The sequence below is a fragment of the Struthio camelus genome, chromosome 14, assembly GCF_040807025.1.
Source record: "Struthio camelus isolate bStrCam1 chromosome 14, bStrCam1.hap1, whole genome shotgun sequence".
Lineage (NCBI taxonomy): Eukaryota > Metazoa > Chordata > Aves > Struthioniformes > Struthionidae > Struthio > Struthio camelus.
The window spans coordinates 15931528-15958699 of record NC_090955.1 but is presented as its reverse complement, the minus strand read 5'-3'; the positions used below and the strand labels follow the sequence as shown (position 1 = coordinate 15958699).

General features: G+C 34.2%; 1 protein-coding gene across 17 annotated transcripts in view; it reads right to left on the bottom strand.

The window, feature by feature from the left end:
• The window catches only part of ERC2 (ELKS/RAB6-interacting/CAST family member 2), a 551724-nt gene that overhangs the window by 417706 nt on the left and 106846 nt on the right, over positions 1–27172 (bottom strand). The window lies entirely within an intron of this gene.

Below are 27172 nucleotides of genomic sequence, written 5' to 3'. Positions count from 1 at the left end.
CTCATCTTTCCATTATTTTATCACTCACATGAATGTATTGCAGCAAATTACAAGTCTGACGATTAGCAGCACATAACTCCAAATGCTACAGGTGCTTCCTTCTCTATAATCCTGCTAGCATCACTGCAGTCCCTATCTTATATTACAGTCAGCTCTGCCAGCACACGCGCTATTTCTGAAACCACTATCAATAATTAACGTCAACCATGACAAAGCCAGTAAGTAATCTTAGTCCAAATACAATGCTGCTGTTTCTGCCCAGACATCAAATCATAATTCATCCAATTGAGTTAATAATTCAAATACTGTTAAGAGTAATTTAAAATCTTTTCTGTAGTTTCTTCTTTGTTTTTCCACTGATGCCTGAAATAAGCAATTCAAAGACATTATATTTAAATTTGACATTTTAAGGATAATAATTATATAGTGGGTTGATACAGCACACTCTACAGTATCTATCACATTTCAGTTTTCACAACTGCACACTGTATTTTTCTGCAGCAATTATTAGCAAAGACATATATTTCACAGAAGGCATTAAAGTTTACTGGTCTTTATTTAAAAAAAAAAAAAAGAATAAAGATTAGTAGCACTTGTCTGTGATAAAACACAGGAGTTGTATCTTACACGGAGGTACCTCAGGAAAAAAAAGGGAGAGAGGAATATCTACATAGAACAATGTAGAGCTGTAATGAGTTCTCATGATAATTTAAAAATTTGATGAAGCTTCTACCTCTCCCACAACCTGTCTGGGCAGTTTATTAGAAAGCAAAACAAAAAAACAGGCAGATTTAAACAAGGTTCACCTCTAAAGGACAGGAGTCCCACGGTAGGTGTCCTTCTCACCCTCTTCTTTCTACACCCCAAAGGTCTACACACATTCAGACTAACTTTATAACTACAAAAAATATGCCTGATAGGCTGAGAAGCTGGGTTCATTCACTAGAATGAAACAGTTTGGCTGCCTCCAGAACCTGAACTATTTTCTCAGGAGTACTACAATGCATAGCGTACATGTGTCTTCTAAATTTTGCTTCTCTCACATTACCCTTATAAATTCAAAAAGACCATCATCAAAAATCATAATGCCATGGTCCTAAGAGGTCTTTATTCTCATCTCACAAATCCCCTTTTCCTAACAGAAACAAATAATACAATTTAGCAATTCCTTGACAGAGACATCTAATCACAAATATAATAAGCACAGTTGATGCATATTTCACATTTTTTATCCTGCCCCCCTCAGCCTACCCCAGTACATTCTGGATCTCATCTAACTTATAACATGTAGGCTTAAAATTCTCTTTTTTTTTTTTTTTTTTTTTTTTTTTTTTTAAATCAAGGACGATCCATTAGTTTCTTGCTCTTGTTCAGTAACAAGTACAGTGAAATCTATTCTATAAAGACTAAATAGTATAAGTAATTTTGGACATGGTGTTAAGCTAAATACTACTGCTAATCAATCAACATCTTTATAAAAATACACCCAGAGTATTTTGTGGTTTCATATTTCAAAATAAGAGACAAGTCATGTAAAGTTTTCCATTTAACTGAATGTAGATTCCTTAATTAACAGTAACTAAAAGACTACATGAGAAGGAAGATGTCAATTTGGGCAATAATTCATGTAATTTAAATTCTTCTCCCAGAAAAGGAAAAATTATTTGACAACCGGAATTTTTCCAAGTAAAGGTTTAAGAAAAACGTATTATATCTCTTTTTTTTGGTCAACTGTATTTCTTAGCCCCACTATTCTGACAGGAGATTCATCTCTGTAAGACAGTAACTCACAATGATCTACATTTACATGGCAAGAAAATATTCTTAGCGTATCCAAAATAAAATATTCTCCAAATCCCAGTTTTTATAGTCAAAAGAATAATTTCATGCAGAAAGCAAATAAGAAGTTTAGTGCATGACAGGATCTAACATCAAGAGACTATCCAGAAATTGTCGTGTTTGGCAAAAGGTCGTGCATTTTTGGATACAAGGAAAGACGCTTTCCACAGGTACCACAGAAAATTCTATATATGTAGAATTTGAGGTCAATGCTTATGATCCATGTGACTGCAGTTAAGTATTCAAGTTATGTTGGGTAAACGAAGACCATTTAGATCATACCAATCAATTTGGTCTTGTTTTTCAAACTCTGTTCATGATCTTAGTCTGCAAACATTTTGGGTCGTGACCATTTTTTCATTCCCTATTTTTACAGGCGCTAGCATTGATGCTGTTGTCAATGACTGAGGCTCTTAAGAAGCCTGGCAAAACAAAACACATCATTATTATTAGAAAAAAAGAGGAAGAAAGAGTCGGATACACCCTGTCCTGCCTTTTGTATTTTCTCCACTCTCTGCAGTTTCCATAGAGGGGATGCACAAAAACAAAACAGCTAAATACATTGTTAAATTACACTCTGGCCTGAAATAGCCTATTGACTAAAATTTTGATAAAACACAGTACTGTCTAGAAATGTCAGGTTAGGTGAAAGCATTAAAATACACATGTAAAATTAAGTAGGTTTGTATGCTTTAAAAGTTATTACATTATATATTAAACATATATGTACATATACACATGTTTAAACTACTTCTATTTAACACACGACAACTGCGTTTCTAATTTTATATTGGACATTTAAGAAAAAGCAATACCTAAATGGTCCTTTATCCTTGTTTTTGCATTTACAACTAATTCTCCACATTACAAAAATAAAGAAATCTTTGCAAATCACCTATACAGAGGAAATCTCTCACTCACCAGCTGGTTGTCTCAGCAGGCAACTGAAAATGAAACAAGTACATTCACTAAGCAAATATTTAAAAAAATAAAAGCATATCACCGATTTCTCATACAGTTCTCCTACAAAAGTCATGGAAAAATACTTGGCCAGTCATACCACTATCTGATCAGCAAAAATTACAGCTAATTCTAAGACCAGACTTTGCTCCCCAAGGCCACATAAAGTGAGCTGGAATATAAACAGGATTCCATACATTACCCAGGGAGACAAACCAGAGTTTCCACCTCCTTAGCCAAAGATGAATAGACTGCCAAAGATGAGTATTCCTAGATGTCTATCATAGCATGTAGCCTTGCTTCATAATACTTTTCCTGTTTGCTTTATGAATCAATCTGATACTGGCTGACTTAAAAGCTTTTCTTCTCTATCCCTGATGGTAAAAGGCAGCAGACTTTAGGATTCTGGAGAAGATCAGAAAATGACTCCCACTTTATTACTATGTGTGGGTTTTCTTCCAATCGGATTCAAACGTTTGGAGACTCCCACAAGGCTCAATTCTTGAATTATGTTGTTCTATGTATGCATTTTTTATATTGGGATACTGACTCAAGGATATACTTTTGGTACCACTTTATGTGCATGACACACTATACTGATTGTTTTACTACCTGAGGTCATCTGGAGGGTTTCTAATTTGCCTCAACAGCAAACCAAGAGATATTCTGATCATTTTGTGAAGTCATTATAGCCTAAGGAAACCAGATTTTTAATCCATTATATCATTTTTGGAATGATGCTTCTTTGCCTTTCTAATTTCTCTTAATAAAAAGATCAGGGAGCCTACTAATATACTTTTTGTTTGTTTGTTACAGTAAGAATAGTTTCCTTTAGACTGATCTGTATTGAATGGAATGCTTTCTACTTTTTTCCATGATGAAGTACTTGTGCTGTCATCCCTATAACCATCCAGATCTATACTAATAATCTCTCAGAGAAGTATTCACCTACAAAATTATACTTTCATTATATCCTCCGTCTCTATCACTGCAATCACTAGTACTTCTTACTAACCACTTTGCACATATAAATTAATTATAATTCTGCATAATCAGATGTAGCATACCACATTACTAGCACTAGGATTTTATGATGATGCTTAGTTGTCAAGGTGATTAATGCACTCACACAAAATCAACAGGTAATCAGCTTTCTTCATAACCACTGAGGTTTTTAATTTACTCCAATATTCTTTACTTTTAGAGCAAAATGAGACATAAACCAAAATCAGCTCTTGATTTCTCCTTCTACACGTGTTTGGGATGTTAGAGTAGTAGCTTGTATTGGCCTCAAGACCTTAACTTAAACACACAATTTTACCGCTAATTTAGACACCAAAAAATACCAGGAGGAGGCAGTTCATTCCATATACTTTCTAAAAAAATGGTGGAAGATGATTTCTGTTCTTTGGTTCAGAAACTGAAAAGACGACCTTGCAAGATCTTATCATCACTAACTGGTATCCAACACCTATATTACATAGAATAGTCTGAACCTAATAATAACTAAAAACAAAATCAAAACAAAATTGTCGTTTTATCCTAGCTTTATCTTAAGACATTTCATGACTTGGCTGCAAGAAAGCGAGGGTGTTTACTGATCTTTCTTTTATTCTGCTTCCAACGTATTTTATTGAGGTTCCTAAGACTTCAACGACTGTGTTTTGTTCTAATCAGATGAGATTAAACTGAAACTCTTAAATAAAGGACAACATCAATGCTGTTAATACCATTCAAGACTTTACCTTCTATTTATACAAAAGCTTCCTAAAAGAGCATTACATAAAGTGGCAGAAAGAAAAGGACAAGATGTATGAAAAATAAAGAGCTAATAGGAACAAAGACATCTGTAACAAAAGACACTGGAAGAAGAAAAATGGATGATTAAAGATGGCAGCAACTATACTTAAGACAATATAAGAACAGATCTGAGAAACTATTGTTGTCAGTAAATCTAGCTTCCTGTATTCCCAGGTAAAACGCATAAATCTGTAAGTCACAGCAGGTAGTGGTACAGGAGCTGCTAGTTCTCTCAAACACCTCCACGAAGTAGATGGCTTCCATTCCTCTGGCAAAGAAAATATGTGTAATGCTTCTACACAACCAGCTTTTCTGAACTCTAAAATTTAAATTAGCAGTATTTTAACATTTTAATCAATTATTTCATTTAACTAAAAGCACAGCCGCTTATTCAAAGTGTCTATTTAACTGCAGTATTTCTTGAGCCAAACAGACCATTAGAAAGACTGATCAAATTTGATTTAATCAGAATGCTACAAAAATGTAACATAAAGTAATTAATTTATTTGTAATGTGTAAGCATATCTTCTCCTTCCTGTTCCTTCCTACCACCCTCAACCAAAAATGGTATCATCATAATCCAGATAAAAGCATATTTAAACAATTATGATCGATTTTTTTTTTAATCTCTTTAGAAACTATAAATTGAAAAACAGAAAATTTCCATGCCAGATCCCAACATGTAGGGAAGAAAAAAAAAAAAAAAGTATTTTTGTTAGGAAGGATTCTAAAAATCACATTGCCATTGGTCTTCTTCTAAAGACACAATAATATAGGCATCTGAGCTCTGCGAGAACCTGTTTCTGTTAAGGAAATTTTGTTAGAGGAAAAAAAATTTTTTTTTAATTTAGAGAAATGAAAGTGTGGATGCAAGCATAGGAAATGAAAAATTTGGGGAAATGATGAAGAGTTGACAGCTCTGTGAGTTCTGTAGTACAAAAAAGTTGCTTAGTATAACTGCTTTATTAAAATTTACTAAGTTTTCAGTTCAGCAAAATCCTCAGATGCATTTCTCATTACCTCTCTGTTTACTGAAGTACTTATGCATTTTCTGATAAACAGGTAAATATGAGTTTTGCTGAATATGGAGGAACAAAGACAGCAGTTGCAGGAGTCAGGCCCCAACAACATAAAATATAAAACACACATCAGTATTGCAGCATGGCAGACAAGTCTAGTAATAATCTCATAGGCCTCTGTGTTACTCTTGAACTGTTCTGACACCACTTCTTGCCTAAATTAGAAAACATAAGTTTGTGAAGAAGGCAAGAAGGGAGGGAGGAAAAGTTTTTACACAAGGCCCAAGGCCAAAACTGCTGTATTGTATCACTTTTTTTTCTTTTCTTTTTTTTTTCTTTTTTTTTTTTTTAATAGCTCTCATACATATGTTTTACCTACATGCCCAAAGATACACATTGGAGGGCGGGGGGAAATGGACATTAAGAAGCTCAGCTTTTCTTTGACTTGTATATCAAAAACACCTTCAAACAACCATGTGTTCTCATACAGGAAGAGTGTCCTTTGGCAAGAGACCACATATAAAAAGTTTTAACTGAAAAGATTTGTGTATGGAGCTTGAAACGCATGTGGGACAATTTAGTTTCTAATTGAAAGCACACAAAATATTTCCTGAAAGGAGCTACTGAAATTCTACTTTCACCTGAATTTTTGATAATTTCTTTCTTTTCCTTGTATAAGAAATAGAATGTCTGGAGGATTATTTCTTTTTTATCCAAGATTTTTTAAATCCTTTTTCCCCTTACCAAAATTATTTCTCAAAAGTATGGAGGGAAATGTTACTGCTTCGCAAACATCTTTAGATGAAGAAATTGGACTGTAAGTACTTTTATCTTTTTTCTTTGCTCCTTCCTCCCTGTTCAGAAGATACAGTCCAAAGAATCTTTTTAATAAAGTTGAAGAAGAAAAAAGTATCCTATCAGTTTTATGATGAAAAGTGTGATACAATACTAACCATGGAGTCATGCTGAAATCCCGCCCTAGTGGGTACTAAGGGTAGTCTTCCTTAGCTCCTGTGATCATAAGCATACAGTTCAACCTTAAAAGGGGAAAGTCAAACCAAAGGTTACCAAATATGATCCTAAGATCAAGAACACGGAACAAATGTTCCATGATGATGCAAATGATGCAAAATGTTGCTTGCCAGCTGTTCATAGATACAAAAACATTCTTAAGCACATACTGCACTAGGAGATAAGGTGCTACAAGCAGTGCTAATATCCACAGCTCGTGGTTCTATGGCTCAGTTCACACATAGTTACCCTGTTATTTCATAGCACATTATCTAAATGCCAAGTTTCTAGACTGCCCAAGTGTAGCGCTCATGTAGTTAAAATAAACAAAAATTCTACAACACTAAAAGACTTATTGGAAATAAGAGGAAAACAGACACTTTTCCAATAGTCCTTCTCCTAGTCAAATAACTACTATCCTGCCAGTTTCCCAAAACAAGCTGAAACATTAAGAGTTACAACTATCTGATCCTAGAAAAACTCCATGACAGAGGATAACATCCATTTGAGTGATTTCCCCACCTCCCACCCTATGCACACAACCCTGCTTTTGAATTTTTATTCTGCATCTGTGCTCCTCTTCAGCCCAAATCCAGGTGAAAAACCAATTTCACTGTTACTTCTTAAATGGAAGCAAAATAACACTGCCAAAAATAAAGTCAAACTCAGCTATTCAGAGCCAAAAGTACTACATATTTCATGCCTTTGCTGGACAGAACTCCTAAGTTTGCTGAAAAATACATAAGCAGTATGTTAACTTCCCTCTAGCTGGTATTAATATGCACTGAACTTTAAATATACTGTTGATCTTTTTATAGAAATCACTTAAAAAGCTAAGCATTGATATATCAGTTCTTTGCTGGGGAAGGCACTGAAAGCAGCCTGTACCAATCAAGGAAAAGTGCTGGCATTCCTTGTGAGATGCACATCCCTGTGTTGCAGTAATACTTTAAATTTAATTAGCAAGGGATTTTTTAAATTTTGAAAAGCAGCACTTCATAATAGTAACTATCCATACTTGCTATTAGGAGTTTACCGCTTTGCTGCTGTTGTTCTGGCTTACCTTTTAGTGTATCCTTTACTTTATCTTTTGCCTTAACATCAGCTCAGTAAATAATTACCTAAAATAATTTATGGCTTTAATTTTCAGTTCCTTAATTCTCCAGAAAGAGAAAGTACTTTCCTAAATATAGGTAGGTTTCATTTATATGCATTTAAAATTACTGCTCTTTAGGTGATTTATTATTTAAATATCAAGTCTTAATCAACAAATCCAACAAACATCAGATCTAATAAGACTTCAGATGTGTAAGTTCCTTGGCTCTTTGTTATAGGAAATTAATTTTTTTTTTTAATCCAAACAAAACTTTCTGAACCTTCTACAGTATTGGAATAGTTCAATTTGAATCACGGTTAGAGCTAAGATATTTTACTTTTATAGTCCTTGAAAGTGGAACTTGCTATTCTTCTAAAATTATCCTCCCCACTGATTATACTCCCTCACTTCTAAACATCTGACTTACTCTATTCTTCACGTATTTAGATCAGTTAATTTTTTAAAAAAAAAAGTATTTGCGTGAAAGCGACCCCAGACCCCTGAGTTTTCTATCTTAGAGGAAGCGGCCCAGACACACACCTTTGGCAGAGACCATTCCTAGAATTATTTGAAACTTAGTTGTTTACAAGCAAAAAGTATTTGATAGTTGGAAGTACACTACTTTTAGATTTTAAATTGACTTTTTTTTTCTTATTATTTATCATTTTATGTTCTGTTAATGATCTCAATTTGCTGGATAGTTAATCATAAAGGTGAACAGAAATATTCAAAATAATTTATCTACGTTATGTTAACTTTGTATAATCAAGTTTATCATTTCTATTAATTGTATAGTCATTACCATGACCAACTAATCACTGGATTTGCCAGCATACTACAGTCTCTGAGATATTGCAGAATTTCGTTGCTCTTCAGAATGAAAGAGTGCTACACTAGCAAAGCCCTATGTGAGCAGATCTAAAGTCCCATTAGTCCAAAAGCAGACAGTGGTGAAGAGCAAATGCATAGGAAAGAATATACAAAACAACATAAATATAAGAAAAACCTTCCCCTGGTAGTTTTGGGTCTCTTCGGTCAAGAGGCTGCATCCAAACCCTCGTGTTTAATAACTCTCAGTGGACATACTTCCCACATATTTGTCTAGGAAATAAATCACCTCTGATTCCGCAGTATGATGAAATGTGAGAGGATTACTAATGTCTTTATAATTTCTAATCACTTGTACTTATCAGCTCTCATGCTCTTTAGAAACACAACAGCAAACAGGAAATGGATCAACTTACGATGAATGTGAGTCAAGACAAATTAGCATTTCTGTATCTCAAAATAAAAACGTCTTCCAATGCAACTGCTTTAGCTTCTCCACAGAAGCTATTCTTCAGTAAATACGACACAATAAAACAGCAGTACCTGAGGTTCTGCTACAGTAATATAAAATGCCCACATCAAAACGCTGAAGGTGAGATCATAGCTTAAAAATTGCATCATATTCTCCCAGAGAATATGGGATCTCCTAGATGCAGGCTGCAAAGGTTTGTCCAAGTCGGTGGCCAACGTCAACAGAAAATTCCAGTCACCGTAGGCCAACTCTTGTAGACTGCCATGATATTTTTATATCACATTTGCCTTCACAGACCTGAGTTCAGGATGGCTATACTTCTGCTAAAACATTACATACAGTGACACCTGGAATTAAAAAGAAATAACGTGCACAGTGCCTGGTACAACGTGCCTATTTTACCTTTGTTAAATATACTCTGAAGCTCATATTGAGTTAGTGTCATCTTCCTTTGTCCTTTCCAAAGATGTAAATGCACATTCTCTCCTTCTTCCCACAAGTCTCTGGTTTTCAGTTTAATGATTTTACATTTTCCTGAGACATGGAAGAAAGAGAAGACTGCAAAAGAATCTGCTGCCACAGGCCCACAGACATTTTATAGTTAGTAATTTATACTTATTTAGAATATTTTATATTAAATGCATTGTGTTGTCTTATTGGCAAAAATAATCTTTTTCCTTTGTGTCACTCATTTCTTTTATTTGTTTAGATGAATTTCGCTCTTTTAAGTTATACATTTTACACCTACAGACCTACGGAGCCATGTAGATTCTATAACATACCAACTCCATTTTTAGATCTTAGATTAAATATTTCAAATTATGAAAAGTAGTGAAACAGACAAATTTTAAAGTAAATAAATTTGGATTATAAATAAGACGAGTTAAAAGTTCAAGGAAAGTTTGCAAGTATAACATTTTTTAAATTGCACTGATCCTTTTTTGCAATGTTAACAGTTAGGTGCCAACTCACTGCTGAACCACCTCAGATAAAGATTGCTTTCTGCTATATCGCACTTACAAAGAGAGCTATTCTAATGAAATTTGATGACTCATTTTGAATTTTAATTGATGAACAGAAGAAGTAATACTATGACATCAGGAGGGAAAGAGAATTAACAAAATAAAACACCACCACTTTTCTGCATTCCTTTTCTGCCTAATAGTATTTATATTTTCATCATCTCCGGAGTGCCACTTCAGGGAGTATATTTCAGCTTAGTAAAATAAAGACTAACATCAACATCAGGATTTTCTAGTACTATGAAAAACAAAACAGAATCAGCTGTAGAGCTAGTATGCAGAAGTGCCAAGTCACCTGAAATTTAATAGGCCAACACATTAGATTTATTATAACTAAAATTGAAGGCCTACACGATATTTAGAAAAGAAACATAGCTATTCATTCATGGCAGAGCTATTCTACTTTCTTTATACTTGACAAGTTCAGTGAAATTTTATTAAAAACATGACTAAATACAATACACATCTGCAACAAAATATCATTGCTAAAAAAGCTTTTTTGGTAATTAAATGTGAATAATTACAACTCCAAGTTTTTCAGGATGAACTTTGCAATGCTCAGATACAAGGCCTTTAATAAATTCCTATTAAGAGAGGCTGAGAACCTTACTGCACATAGTCCAAAACAGGAAAAAATACGAATGACTGGTTTACAAATTCTCTTCAGGAAACAATATACAGGATAGAAGAGTGTCAGTAACTATGAGTTTAAGATGACAGCAACAGACCTAAATAATTTGAAAGTACAGGAAGAGAGAAAAATATATGGCCTTCAAAATTTTTACTAGTAAAAACAAAGGTCTAATGATCAAACTAAAAACAACAACATAATAAATAATTTTTAGAAGGGGAAGTTGAATGATGGTAAGTAAATGTTACTGAGTTCCACTAAACTAATTATTATGTAGCAAAATATTAATTTCTAACAGCAGATACAAGCACAATAAACACAGAAGTTTAGTCCTGTGATCAAATCACAACTGTATTATATAGCTACGGATTCCAGATGCACCCAAGCACTTCCCAAGAAATGCATTTTATAATTGTCACATTTAAAAAAAAATGCTGTTCAGTCTATTTAAAAGGTTCTTTCCATGAGCTAAAACACTAGCTCTTCCATTTACCTGCAAAATTAATTTTAATTATTTTTCTCTTTAAACTGTAATAATTTGCAATTTGTGAAAAACAGACATTGGCAGAACGTGACAGTATTTCCTGATCCTAAAAGCCAAAAAATCAGAACGCTCGTTTGTCTCAGAACCACAAAACACATACCCTGGACCTCAGAAAGTCAATGCGAAGGAGGATTTGAGAAGGGCTCAGAAGATGATGAAAAGGGCATCCTGAGGATCTCCCAGCCACTCTAGAGGTTGTGGGCACGTCTGACACTGGCCAGGGCATCCAGCTAAATAACTCATCAGTGTCAGCTGCAGCAGCACCTAACTCACCTGCTTCATCTCCTACAATAGACTCAGATTAACCAGAAAACCCTGCACTATCAGAGCTTTGCTATCAAGTCATGACATCCACCTGTGACACTACAGAGTGGCTGGAGGGCAGGCTCATATCTGGTTCAGAACCTGTACTAATGCAATCATTTTTTCCCTGTACTCACCAATCTAAGGAATGCTGTTATCTAACATAAATCTCTTTTTTTTTTAATTTTAGAATACAATTCCCTGTAGCAACAGATTTTCCTGACGCTACAGACCTACTCTCCAGAGTTGAAAGTTTAATGCTCTGTGGCTTTGTTTTCGTAGACATCTGTATTTATACTGTATTTAGACTTTAGTATCTCCAAGACAGGAACTTGCTGTTGTTGTTGTAATATATATCATCTGAACAAAAAAGACCTATATTTTAAAACATAATTATAAAAATAAGAGTTATCATGTTGTCATATAACAGAGTGGCATAAGGTCTCAATAACTAACACAACAATTTTCTCTAAATACTTAGGTGAATTTCACTCCTATATTCCCAAGTAGTTAATAAATGTGCAGGTAAAAGTGTTGGATTGCTGTATCAAATTAACACATTAAAGCATTTCCCAAGCACTAATTTCTATATACATAGAAATCTTTTTCTAATATAACTTAGAAACATGAATATTCTTTGGCTGGCTTGTTTCCTTTTCCTTGTCTTAGGGTAATAGATCTGAGCAGAACACCACATCCTTACTGAAAGACTGAATCTTATGTGTAACTATATGTTGAACATGAATACCTATAGCCTAGGATCTGAGGCACAGATTACAAACTACTTTGCAAACAAAAGATTCTAAAAGATTACAAACTACTTTTTACTATATCAATATTCATAATAAGTGCTGAATGCCTATATATCAAATACCTAAAGGCTTAGATTTCTCTAAAGATGTGAATCAAAAGAATCTCCACTGAAATTACTGGTACTATCTGTTGTGATTAAAATCAGACCCTAAAGGAAAATGTTCAGAACTTCAGGAATTCACGTGATGATGTAATTAGAGCAAGACTGGAAAACAGACAGAGGAAAAATTACATGATGTAAAATACAAATTTCTGTGCAGAACACAGTAACATACGGAAGTAGATAGCGTATTCAAAATAATCCCATTGTGTTACAAACAGAAATGGTAGCAATGGACCAAATGTACATCCATTTTATGAGCAAAAACACAGGCATTCCCCATTACATGAGCAGGCATGTCCTGTCATGAAATCAGGGCAACAGCATTTTGATTATGTGTTAGATCTACTTCTTGTCTAGTGGTGGGAAGGTAGTTTAGAACATACATTCAGTGTTTCATATGGAGCTATGTGGTCTGCCCTTTCTAAACATTACATGGCCCAGTAAGTCCCATTCAAGAACTATCTCACTATCGAACGGTGAAAGAGCAGTCATACACAGACTTTCGTGCACACGTTATAAGCCAGCAAGAAGGAGGACACACAGTTAGAATCCACGGCGCTGCTTCCTTCTAAGATGAGCAAAGCACACTGTGCTTCTCTTCCTTCAGCCTAAGGCTTCCATCTCTCTGAGCAGTACAGTGGATGTGCTGTGCTGCTTCCCAGTGGAGTCAGGGAAGTCTGGCACTGTGGGAGGCTACACCGTGTTTGACCCACAATAATAACACTGCAGCATGCATCTGCTTTCTCACGTTTCTTCCTCTCACCCATACCTACAGTAAGTAGTAGGAATCTCTTCTAAATATCTCCAAGACATTGAAAAGCGTAATTTTGTGCCTGAGAGGGTCTCCCATCTTTCTATAGCAAAACTAAGATTCTTTCTGACCTGAGAAGGTAAGAAAGACATTTTAAATTAGGGCCAATATCAAACCTAATTCAATCACTGAATCATGGTATTAATAGCAGTATATAGCTATACATATACATAAACATATATAGCTTTACAAGATGGCTGATTCAGGTCGTTTACTACACAAGTTTGAAGAAAAACTCTAACTCATTTTTGAAAATATTTCTGAATTATTTTCATGCCATTTATATGCCGTCAGGACAGGTAATTTTTGCTAGTAATTCTCATGCTTGGTAAAAGCTAATTATCTTATTAGTGAACAGACATTTGCAGATTAGAAATAGAATTCTGTACATATGAAGAGTATAATCTATTCCAGTCATCTCAGTTAATAAACTCTTTCTCAAACATGTTTGTCTTAAACTCAACATATGCTATGTAGTACAACCTCTAAAATTCCTCTTCAGAACACTTCTTTCCACAAATAAGCCAAGCACATAAAATACTTGCAGTAAAATAAGAAAAGGATATACAATACATACTATTGTAAGTGAAAGGGTAAATAAAACTGCTGATCTTATTTCTACATTATAACTATATGACAAAGACCGTTTTTTATACAACAGTGAAACTAACTCCAGTCTGACAAGCCAATTTGCAAGACTACAGGCTGGCAGAAGAAGCCACAGTGTTACCATGGAGATTTGCATTTGTATAGTTTGATTTAATAAGAGCCATTATCTTCAGAAAATACAATCTGCTGCTAAGAATTCCTAGCTACAACAAGAAAAACAAATCCAAAAAACTCCTGATCTCTGCTTAATAATCACCTAAGAAATGAAGAACACTTCAAATTCTATTTTGTTGATTAAAAATTAGCGCAATAAAAATTTGTACCTAAGCATATATAGACATAAAGCGAATTACTTTTATAACATGACCTAGAACTCAAAATAGAAGACAGAGCAAATCATAGGTTGTATGCTGAGATGAGTATCCCTCTATATTATAAGGAAGGGGAACTAGCATTTTTTGCCTTTTATTTACAAACCAGTTTCAAAATATAATACATATCTCACTGAGGTATTAATAATATCTTTGTAAAGCTCTTTGAAATAACAGAGCAAAAGGTGCTAAAGAAGCAAAATACAACTTGGATGGAGTGGAATTTCACTCAACATTTGCATTTACACTATTTGCTGTCAAGTCTCCAGAAAGAAATTGATTCCACTATCTTTTAGAAGACGAGATAATTATATTTCACCATTAAATCTTAAGCCTAGTTATTAGAACATAAATGCTAACATTACTAACTCACTGATTATTATTTTAACAGAAAACTCCTGTCCTGAGGCTGTAATAAAATAGAGCATCACCCCCTGCTTAAGTATATATAAGATTTATCTATCCTTCAGTTGTCAATTCTTCTTACAATACTTCTGTATTATGAGTTAAACATCTGTTAATACTGATATTTCTCTTTAGGGATTCCATAATGCACAATGACTATTCTATTGTTTTTCATACAACCTTCACACTTTACAGTCCACACTTATTACAGAGTAGAACATAGCAATCTGATTTAGTCAGTTCTCAGGTTCATTTCGTTCGACTCTGCTTTGTCTTAAGCTGCTTGGGATGTTGCACGTTGCTCTTATTTCATAGTTTTTGCTTAAGTTTTTAAGGGCTTAGACAAGGTCAGTCCTAAAAATTCTTTTTAACATGGTAGCTTACTTTATATGCCTTCCCAGACCTGCTTTGGGGAAGTTGATCTATGTCTCCTCTAAATGACTACAGAGCATGAATCTTACTTCTTTCACTTGTTTAAGTGCGTACTGTTGAACAGGCCTCAATCGAGGTATAAATATCAATCACACATGTTCTGTATTTTTAATTCATTACTATTGTGTATTTATAAGGTCTCAGTGAGTATATAATGGATGATACTGTCACTAAATGACAAAAAAAAAATCCAGTAACTTACCGAGTAACTCACAAAATAGGTACATTTTCCTTAAATTAAATATAGCGATAGACTGTAAGTAACTATTACGAGAGCTCTACTGACATCAGCTAACAAAACTTGTGCATGAAGACATTTTGCCACAAGACAATCCAAAACAAAAAGTAATAAATAACTTTAGGGTTAAAATGATAAGATGTATGATAACAGTATGAAGAGAAACTGTGTAGAGTAAAAACCAAAACCTAGGCAGTATAAAAAGTTACCTGGTGGAAACTGTCCAACTGCATAACTCTGTTAATATATTACAGAAACAATTTATTTCATAGTTTACATATTCTATTGCTTTTTGGTTAAATATTATCTAGTTATTTACAGCTCTCTATGGTCTCTCCCAGTAGAATCTCACAGATTTTCTGGGCTCCTGCATCTTACCACATAACCTCTATTCCCAAAATCACTTCTTTACATACTCTGCCAATCAATGGACTTATCACACAGATCTCAAAAATTCTTAGCATCAACTCCTACCTAACAGAAGTCTTTTCAGAAACAGTCCATATCTCAGCATGCTGAAAGCTCCCTTCACATACTTTATTCATTTTCTATTAGGATATTGCTGTATGCCATTATTCAGAAGACTGAATTTCAAGGCTGAACTTAAGTGGTCAGTAGGTCTCTGAACCAATGGCTTGACTCTCTCCTTATTTACCTCAGCGCAAGTGTAATACTAATATGAATTGGCGCTATTCTAATGCAAAGTTATTACAGATGAAATCCTAGGCAAGTCTGCAGTCTGTTAAGCATAACAGAACGGAAAAAGGTACTATGAAGTATCTTATGTTAACTTCACTACATTTAGAGGCAATAAAAACTAAATGGCTATAATATTTCCATTCAGTAACAAACATACCAACAACAAAATATTTTTAAAAGTTAGGTCTTTTACATGCACTCATCTCTTCTAGTGTTGAAGTCCTCCATATTCTACAAGCACGGTTTTGAAAAACTGTATCATTTTATGAAAACCTGAACACTAAAGTTTCTTTACATTTGAAATAAAAGCATATTTAAAAATAATGTTTTATATACATTTATTGTAAGCTCTTCATCTTATTGCAATTTTTCATGTTAATACTTTCTTTAGAACAGTTTACAACATGAAGAAATATTTCTAAAGAAAGAAAAAGAAAAGTCCTTTTTAGCAGGCTTCTTCTAATCCTCCTCCTATCTTCCACATTTTCTAGGAGGAAATCAGTGGTACACTGGATGATCTCATCATATGGATGATCTAAGAGAAAGAATGGTAAAATGATGCTTTAATATTTTTACACAGCAATTAGATAAGAGGACTGTGATTCTATACTTTGCCTCATTAATATACACCATTCAGCACTCCAAGACATAGCTACAATACAGTCCTCATATCAAATGGGAAGTAGTATGAGCCAAGGAACTACGTTATTACCTGCCTCAATTTAGTCTTTCAAAGCTGGGGATCATCTATTTCTTTTTCTGACCCTTCTCTTACGCAATGCATTTCCTAACAGATGATAAGCATCTGCAAGACAGAAAAAGGAAAAAAAGAATCCTAAATTGATTTTTAGCTCACATCATCATCTAACCCCTTAAAACAAAAGATAAACAGAGAAATGGAAATATAATGATAAAGTAATTAATTTAAAAATCAGAAAAACAAAACAATTCCAAAATACATGCACAAATTGTTAGTTCTATGACAAACATAAACATAATATGAGGGTAACTGACAAACAAATTCATTCACTATAGCAAACTTACCATAGAAAGGCTTAGTAGGACTTCTGTGCTTGTAGTCGTGACCAGTACCCTGTGTTCACTGGATGGAGTGGGCCACTGTGAAGGCCCTCCTTTAATTCCTCTTCTACACCCTGATGTCCTCCCCAGCTGTAGATACTGTGTGCGTACAGAACAATCCCTATATGCAGAATAAGCACCAACTTGTGGATTTTTTTTTTAGTTAATTGATCAACAATTGTTTCACAAAATTAGAAATGGCTGAGTTAACTGGATTCTTTGCTAAGAAAGTAGAGTAGAACAAGTTTCAAACTTTCACTTAACGTGTTATTTCCCTTTGCTACTTAAAGGAATGAGTGTGAAATCTAACTATCTAAATTTCTTAATTTTTGAGCAATATTGATGTTAAAAATTTTCTTTCAGAAGTAGAATAGTTTCAAATCAGTTCCTGGAAACTCTTTCAGGTACCACAGCTTGTCTGATAGTTAAAATTCATGTAGATGAATTATTTACAATAAACAATATTTTAAAAGTTTCAAATGAAGAAAGTTTACCATGTTGGGGTTTTACTTACACATTATCTCTGAATTTCTTGACTTTTTAGTGCTTGTTTTGAAAATACTTTCAATATATCTGAATGAGTTTTACCTTAAATTATTCAGAAACATTTTCCAACCTTACTCTTGATACAAGGTTTTCTGATATCTAGTTATTGAAATATATATTCCCAATAGTTGCACACAAAAAATCTCCAAGCACACTGTTTAAGCAAACATCACCACAGCGATGCTCAATTACCAACATGTAAATACAAATGTCTATATCCATATTTGGTAGTTCATCATTACTTACTTTTACCTATTTACATTTGCAGAAATTTACTTTACCTACCGATATTAGTTGAAGGGAAAACAGGCTCTGTACCTCTAAAGTACATTATGTCTTTAGGTCTTTAAATATGGATCTAGGCGTTTGACAACAGACCAGAACTTTCAGGCTTGAGCAAGCAAAGACACTGCCCGAATGTAAGGGATAAATAACATAGGGAGAGCAACTCATACTTCAGAATACAAGGTAGCTATAAACTATCCAAACTTAGAAAGAGAAAGCAAATTATTTTCCAGCTCCGCAGTCTATACAAATGACTCCATAGGTTTCTCTTACTGCTCAGAAAGTTCTGTGACCCTTCAGAAGCAGAGAGTTTCAGGTCTGAAGCAAATGACGTGAATGTTTGCATGGCTGAGGGGTGGGAAGAGAGGGATGAGAAAATTAAAGAAACCCTAAGGAAGTTAAGCACAAAAATCCTATAAAAATTGAGGAGCACTACACAACATTCAATTTGCTGCACTACTTTGGAGATCTAAATCATAATGTTCAGTTTCAGAACACAACTGTGATAAAGCTTTTGCGTACGAATACAAAAACAAATTTACCATTCCATAAGGGCAATTTAGTCTTAATCTATTTCAACATAATCTGGAAGATCATTTCTATCGAAAGAAAAAGTTAAACAGAGCAGGATGTTGATATTTACAAAGTAAGACTCTCTGAGGTTTAGTAGGAATTTGCAAATTTAGGTACTTAGAAACAAAACGTTTACACGAAAACTTTCTTGCAATAGTACAAGGGCTTGAGCCTCACAGGTACTAAAGATGTCTATCATTTCCCCTCTGCATCTATTCAGAAGTGCCTCTGTCAGCACAGAGGTGTGCAATCTCTTGCTCAACTTTGAGACCATTCTTAACTAAAGAACATTCTTTGTCTTCCTCTTGGAACTCACTCTAATAAGGATTTTAAGAGCATACCCTACCCCCACCTTCCTTAAAGAAAGGAAAGATACATACACTGATTACCTCCTATAAGATTGAAAATCATATTTCCCTTCTCCCGAAAGCACCCTAAAGGGATAGCATATTCCACCCCTTCCACTCCAAGCTCTTCTTCTAGCAGAAGAGACTCCAGATGCACGAGACCACAGGGAGTACAAGTCTCTGGTCCAGTCAGGCTTTCCATGGGGATCTTGGGGGTCATCATCAATGCCCCTCTTCTCCTGTGTCAAAAGAAACGCGTGAATCCTGTTCATTTTCTGAAAGGATGTGTGCATCTGTCTTCCACAGAGGCACCAAAATTACAAAGCCAGCAATGACTCAGGCTTAGATAAGGGCAGGATTTACAATATATACTGTGTTTCCCATGAGACTAGATAGTTTCTCATCCCACTGCAGATCTCTTTTCCACTGCATTAGTCCTTTCAAGTGAACCACTCAGAAACCTTAAGCACCTAACCTAGGACTTGTATTACACTATTCTGAACACTAGGCATTTTTGCACCCAACCTTCTAGCGTTCAAGCTCCTCTTTGGACCTAGCACACCAAACAAGCTGTGCAGTTGCTTTAATTTTAAACTATGTGAATAAAAGGTGTCTTCCTACACAAAGACTATTCTTTTCTCATTTCCATAGGGACTAAACTTACTACATAATTAGGAAAATACCAGCACAAAAAAACCTATTAGACTATTACTAATCCAATCTTCAAATATTCCTCAGGTAAATATAACATTGCCATAAATGCAGAACTTCTACCAGGCTGTTGGAAAGCTAGTGAGTTTTCACGCTAGTAATTTCAGAAAATCCTGAACTACCATGCAATAAGCATTTGCCATTTTAGAAGAGCTTTGGGGATGAAAGATCTAGCAGTAAGCTGAGCTATCACAAAGTGTTTTGCGGGGGGAGCAAATGGTAGGAGATTTGCACATAACTATTTTCTTAGTTTTGAGAGTTCTGCTTTATAAAGTTTTGTGCCTCTGTCTAACTTTATGTTCTCATTGACAGAATTACACACAAAGACGTCTTCAATGTTGAAGGTACCAAAGAGCACGATTAAACCCGAATAGGAATGAGGCATCCTGTACTCCTGCCATCTATTGACAAATTAACTTCTAGTTGCAAGAATCATGCAAGATGTAAAGAAGATACCTGTAATTTTATTTAAATATATGCAACTGTTCATCTGCTTGATGTTAGCCAGCTCCACTTACAAAGTTAAGTGAGAGGCAGCTTTTTATCAGAAACAGCCAAGAAATGAACAGTGACGCTAAAAATGTGCTCAGAAGGACAGAAGGCAGTCGAGAGGTCATCCCACACAGGTATATCTCTCACAATTGCAATACATGCAGCACAAATACCATAAAATGGTGTGTCATTAAGACTGAAAGCTTTATTTTCGACTGGAGGAAAGTAAGATCCTCAAATGTATCAGGAAGCACAATATTTTTAAAATCTACTGTTCCTAATACAGATTGCAAGATCAATTACAAATAATACAATATTTATAGTGACTTAGAATTACATAAAATAAAATTACATAGGTTATATGGAAACAGCAATGAATGACATATGAGAACGTAACTGTAAAAACACATAAGCTTGACAGTGTATAAGATGGAACTGGTAAAGACATTCACACCTACTGAGTATACTTGGATTAGCCCTTTATTTTTGACAGGCTTGATTCTCTTACTGCTTATACAAGGACCCAGATACATATCCTTCTACACAAACTATAGACAACAGATTTTGAGAGGTTTGCAAAGTCTAAGAATGTATACAATGGAGGAAAAAAACTTACAAAAGAACATTTATTGGACATATTCAGAAAATCTTCATTGCTATTCTGGGTGGGAAGTTTATCTACATATTTCTAAGCATAAATGCTGCACTTTTATGCAAATACAAACAAAACTCATTGGACTTCAACAGTCCACGCCATAAACATATCTTGTGCTGTCTTTATTTTCTGAATTTCATTCTTCAAATTTTACTCAGAATCCTTCAAGATTAACCCTAAAGAAATTTAAAGAATGTATCCTATTAGGTACCAAACGTCCTGAAATACCAATAATCTGTTCAATGGAGCCAAGCAAAATCTGGAACAAGTATATACATCTTCTACTTTTCACAGCACTGCACTGGCAAAATTACGTAAAAACTAAACAGTCTTGAACATTCTACGTTATGAAATTAAATTTTTGCAAGACTTTGTTAAGTAAAATTGTATCAACAAGCATCATACATAGGGTTTTCCTTCATCAGAAAGCACGGCTGCATTTTTAATGCAAGTAATTTCCAACTGAAAACACTTAAGAGAAAGCAGTCTGGGCAGTGCTCAGATTACAAGTGAATGCATTTTATGCTTTAGCTTTTGCATTACCGTAACACTACATTATCTCATCTAATTAGATTTTTCCAAAACCTCTGGGAAATGAACATTGCACATGCTCTGGATGTTTGTTTATTGACTAAACATGGTATACATGAACTAAACAATCTATCGTAGCAACAGGAATTATGCAAGAGCAACACTACAGCCTAATGGGCTACAGAAATAGCTCTAGAAAACCATCATATTATAGTCTTTAACACAATGGATGTCTTAAACATATTAAAGACCATAACATTTATAGCTTTGATCTTTATATTTCTCTCTCAAAAACAAAATAAAAACAGCAGCTCCTATGTTAATGAACAGACCTTTAGATATTTTAGTACATTTGCAATTTAATCAAAATGTAAATAAAGATTATATTTTGAATTTCACTGTGAAATGAAATGTGCATATATATTCTCCATTATTTTTGTGGATATTTAAAAAAAAATACCCTTCTCAGATTCCTAACTAACGTTTTGATTCCAGGGACCTGACATAGCAGCATTCTCATTTATGAGCTGTTCAGGACGCATCTCAATATACAGAATGTGAGATGCCCCGATGACTGATTTTTTTTCCAACTGATTATCTGAGGCTTCCAATGACTTCATCTGCAATTCTGAGCACTTAGCCTTTATGAAGGTCTTAGGATCAGAAGGATGATAACCCAGAAAATCAAAAACACACAAGCACACACTTGCAAAAGCTTTGTCTGAAATGACTGGCCCAGCAATAAATAGGAAAGCTGTGGCAGAGCCAGTAAAAAACCTCAGATCTCCCAAGTCACATATAACTCCTTTAATCTATCATACCACTATTTCTTTTCTTTATTCAATTCACATTCTTCCAGTTTCTAGAGCAAATGACACAGAGGTTCTGCCAAAAATCTATGGATTGACCCCAGTACGGAACAACTGAGCTCTATTTTTTTCTTGAGAGATGTGTCTTGTGGAAACATAGCATCTATTCAGTAAAGATAAAGACTTTAAAGGTTCTGTAGAAAACCACAGTTTTTATGTTTCCTAATTTCTGAGTGCCTGAGTTCTACTCTTACCATATGACTTTAGTAATATAGAAAATCTTTCATTAAAATACTTCTGTAAAAGCTGATAGTGGAGAGAGTACAGAAAAGAAAATGAGTAACAAACTAACAAAAAAATAAAAATAAAGAGAAGTCTTCTAGAATGAAACAGGAAATTTATTAAGAACCTAACTGAACATTTTCTGAAAACTTCTTTTCAGGTTTATCCGCCTAGATTTCATACATTATAAGTACCTTCTCTTCCAAGTTCTTGTCAAATTACGTTTCAATCTTTTGATTGTCCCCATCTTGAGCGCTAATGGGCTGCAACCACTGCAGGGAATTCAGTATATGGAATCAGCCTAGAATTAATCCAGCATAAATCCTCCAAAGCATCCTCAGTACCAGCTATTTAGCTTTCCAGATCTATTTCTGTTCTGCATCACTATTTGCTAATGTCAGCATAATCTATGAGTCAAGAACTTGTATTTTTCACATGCCACACACTCTCTTCAAGTTGTAGCACAGGCCTGTTACCTTCAGATATTTTTCCCTTTCCTGTATGTCTATTATTTTTCTCATTATTTAGCAACAGTACAGTGACAGATAATCTACCAAGAAATAAGTCATAGTCTCTACTAGTACATTTGTTACAAAAATAGAGTTTTAAAGCATCCTTTACTTCAATACTATTTTATCATAGCACTTAAAGCATATACTGAATAGACTTTCCTACAATAAAAAGTTATAGAACTGCTTGGTCATTAAAAATAAATAAATCAATCAGTTACAGTTGATTTTTCAGCACATTAAGTGAGCCAAGATTAACAGATTCATATCAAGGCACTCTAATTACTTGCTTGCCTGTTGTGGTAGCATGACATCTAAAAGATCCTTTAAAGGGCATTTTCAAGACAAAACAATACATTGCTTCCACTTATCACCTATAGAGTGTTGGCAATTATGAAAAATTAATGGCATCTCATTATTTTCATTCTTTCCTCCAAGGTGAGTCACTAACCCAGTTTCTTTTCAAGAGATTCCAAGCCAGCCCCTGAAAATCCAACGGGCTTTGCTTTTTATAGGTCCATTTTCTCCTTCTTTATCTTGCTATTTTGCAGGTTAGATGAGACTCTGCCTCTGAGAGGACAAGATCTAAAATCCTATGTCCTAAAAGAACTTGCTAGCAAAGAGAGATACAAAATATCTCCTCTTTAATACTTTACAGTATTAATATTGCAATTTTATAATCACAATGACACAAACTCAATACAGATTGCATTTTTCAATCATGCAGATCATCTGATATAAATCCATTCTTTAAATAGCATGCATTTCATACAGCAGAGAATATAGAAAACTTCTAAAGCTTTTAAATATATTTTCCATTCCTAGGAAGATTTTGGTAGGTTGTTCATTCAAGAAAGCGCTGGAAGAAACATATACAAAAGTATAGCTCCATATCTGTAAAACTTGTTGTAAGAGAATATGCATAGTTTCATCTTGCTATGTATATGTACTGTCTCTCCTTCACAGCAAACATCAATTTTTAAATTTACTTTTAATTTATGGCAAGGACAAAGTAACGTAGTGCTTCAAATCTTAAAGGCTAGAAGGAATAATTCAGACATCTAAAGTTCCAAAGACACATAAAGGCAAAATTAGTTAAAATATATATATATATATATATAAATATATATATATATAGACAATCTGCCATTAGTTTATTTCTGAATACAAAATAAGTACTCTATAAAGGAAACATTCCAAAATATCTAAACAAAAATCTTTTCTTTCTGCAATTCATACAGCTTTTATTATATCATTAAAGAAAAATAACTTTTGGAAGTGTAAACAAATATAGAAAAACACATGACAATAGCATAGATGTTGCAATTTTCTCAGAATTATTAGCAAGAAAATATAAAGAAGGAATAATCAGACTTGGAATTTGTATTGCAAAAGAAAAAAAAAATTTCTAAAATATCTTAAAAATTACATTTGGCTGTCTTAATATCCCTTTTTTTATATACCATTTCACAAAGCATTCCTATCTTGCAAAAAAAAAAATTTTTTTTTGGTATATTATTTACATTAAATTCTTGAAAAATTTTGGCTAGGAGTTTCTAGTAACTACCATTTAGTTGCAGAACTGCTCTGAGGAACTGCATACTTAATATTAAGTGTAAAGAATATCTTATTATCCAAATAATCACTTAAAATACAGGAGAGAAATTTACAAATTTAAAAATAAAATCCTCTGGCACAAAACGAGTATTAATATTTTATCCGTAATTACATCTTCTTGAGTGGTAAATCTTCCATGAAAAACAAACTTGATTTTTTTTATTTTTCAGGGCTTTATTAGTTAACTAAAAGGAAAGTATGTTCATTCTGACCACTGCTGTGCAGAAATTTAATCAATATTTTTTCTACTATTCTAAACATTCCTAAATTTTGAACAGAGCAATCATCATAACAGTTATACCAACTTGCAAATCTTATTATTGTCGTAAAATTAGTTATATATACTAATATAACAGCACTTCACATGTCAAATTATTCATTTCCTACTGTTATTGATGCATAGAGGAGAAAAAGAAAGGAACCGTAATAGTGCCTTAAACTTAGATGACTATATTACTTTAAGACCTCACAAATACACTTCTGACAAAGACAAAAAGCTAAAATTGGTATGCACAAGTTCTTATTGGTAGTTCTGAACCCAGATGCAAATGAAAGTAAAATGAAAAAGTCCAAACATTTATGTCTCTCCTCCATATATCGTGAGTTAAAAATCTATAGTTAATGCATACACTGACTGCAGCAATTATATTACCAGATTTCCCATTGCACTTCAGAATGACATTTCAGAAGCCTCAACCATAGAAGAAGCTCTATACACGAAGTCTATGAAGTAAGCCAAAAACATCGACTGCACAAAAAGCTCTCTTCTAACATTAGAAAAGGTTTATTTAGCAGATCATTAACAGAGACTTGTAAAGTTACTTATCTATGTCAGAATTCAAAATTATTAGTGAAAATGTTTTTCATTTATAACCTAATATCTGTCACAATCTTTAACCTATTAGCTATTGCTGACTTTCAATTTAACGATTACAGAAACCTGTACAATTGTGAAGTGTACATAAAAAAAAACAAAAAAATTAGGCAGTTCATACACAACAAACACACAGAACTCATATGGACAAAGTTTGCATTTAATTTGATAGCGTTTAAAACAGCAGTGGAGACAGAAACATGAACATACAGAAATATTAAGTGACCGCAGGAAAGTAAGCTTTATATGAGTTGAACACTCATATAGGAACAAATTAATCTTCTTTGCTAGAGAATGGGAATTGTCACATCCCCAATTACCTGGAAGCATTTCTCAAATTTAAGGTGGTACTTTCCAGGAAAGTAAGAAAAGAACAAAGAGTTATTAATAGCCTTGTAGCCAGGAAGCTCACTTGAAAGAGACCAATTCAAGTCCCTGTTCTGTATGTTAAATTTATTTTGCTGATGCTGTTCATATTTGCATAAATAATGATGTAGTCATCATTCCAGAGTAACTGCTTTTGGCTTGAAGGGTGGGAAATAAAGTCTGAGCTGTCTAGCCAGACAGGTGTGACAGACAGACAGATAGGAAAGGTTAATCATGTGCTTTACACACCTGCAACAAAGTTTTTAACAACTGTGACTTGTTCTGCCTATACTTGCTAGCTACATTGGCTTACAGCATGAAAGGTGCAAGAACAAGGATGCCTTTCTTTCTGTGCTCTGAATACAGATGACAATGGAAGCAATAAAAGAGGGCATGGGGGGGACAGGTAGAATTCATGCAATGACAAATAGAATTCATATAAGGTCTAAATGTCTCAAAGAAATCCAGTGGCCAGAGAAGCTGGGAAACCTTTCTTTCTTCAGTTCCTTGTCCTTATACTTTTCTGCCTATAAATGAATCCCAAGCAACATATAGGAAATACTTTTGGAAAGGAAAGTTCTGAATCTGCTCAGGACCTAGCCAAACATATCTCAATATTGCCGGGAGCCAGGTAACACGTAGCAAAGCATTATACGTTCACATACACACTTGAAGCGCAATTTTTAAGTCTCTCAACAACACTGACAGTTTAGAGAAACAATTGAAGGGCTTCATCCTTTTCTTACCCTGAAATGACAAGGCTCTTCTGATATCTAAGAAGTGCCATATCATTTCTTCATGATTTGAATGTGGCTCAGAAGGAATATGGGCTAGCAAATAATTTGATTAAATGTGGAATTCTGAAGCTATCTTGTGCAAAAGTTCTGAGCATGATTTGATCAAGATCACATCACGATGGAAGACAACAAGATATCAGGGTGGGACAAAACAAAGAAGGTTTGACCAAAAATCTCAACTGTTTCAGCCTCTTGACTGATACTGTTATTGCTGAAGTAATTCCACTTTCAAGGTGAAATGGAAAAGGAATGGGAGACAAAGGATTCACACATTAGAGCCGGAATATTACACTGAGATCTGCTAAAGGTGTGGGGTGTTTTTTTCTGGTGGGAAAAAACACTCTCACAGCTCTTTCACAGACCTAACCGACTGGCTGCAGCCTTAAGGTGCAGTAGTTTATTGAAGGACTAGAAATACTAATGACTGCCAAGTTTACAATCAGTAATTTTTACCTGGATGAAAGAGTCAAATACATTTAGCTGTCACAATGGCAAATGCCATTGTCCAAACCACACAAAAAATCTTTCCACCCTGACATAAGCAGAGCTCTTTGTACTCCTCTTTCTAACTGACTCAATGTCACTTTTCTGTAGCAAATATCCAAAAAGCATGCTACTAAATATGAGGAAAGGTGACAAAGATATCAAATGTATCTCCCTTGCAGAGACAAGAAATCTGACTTGAGAGGGTG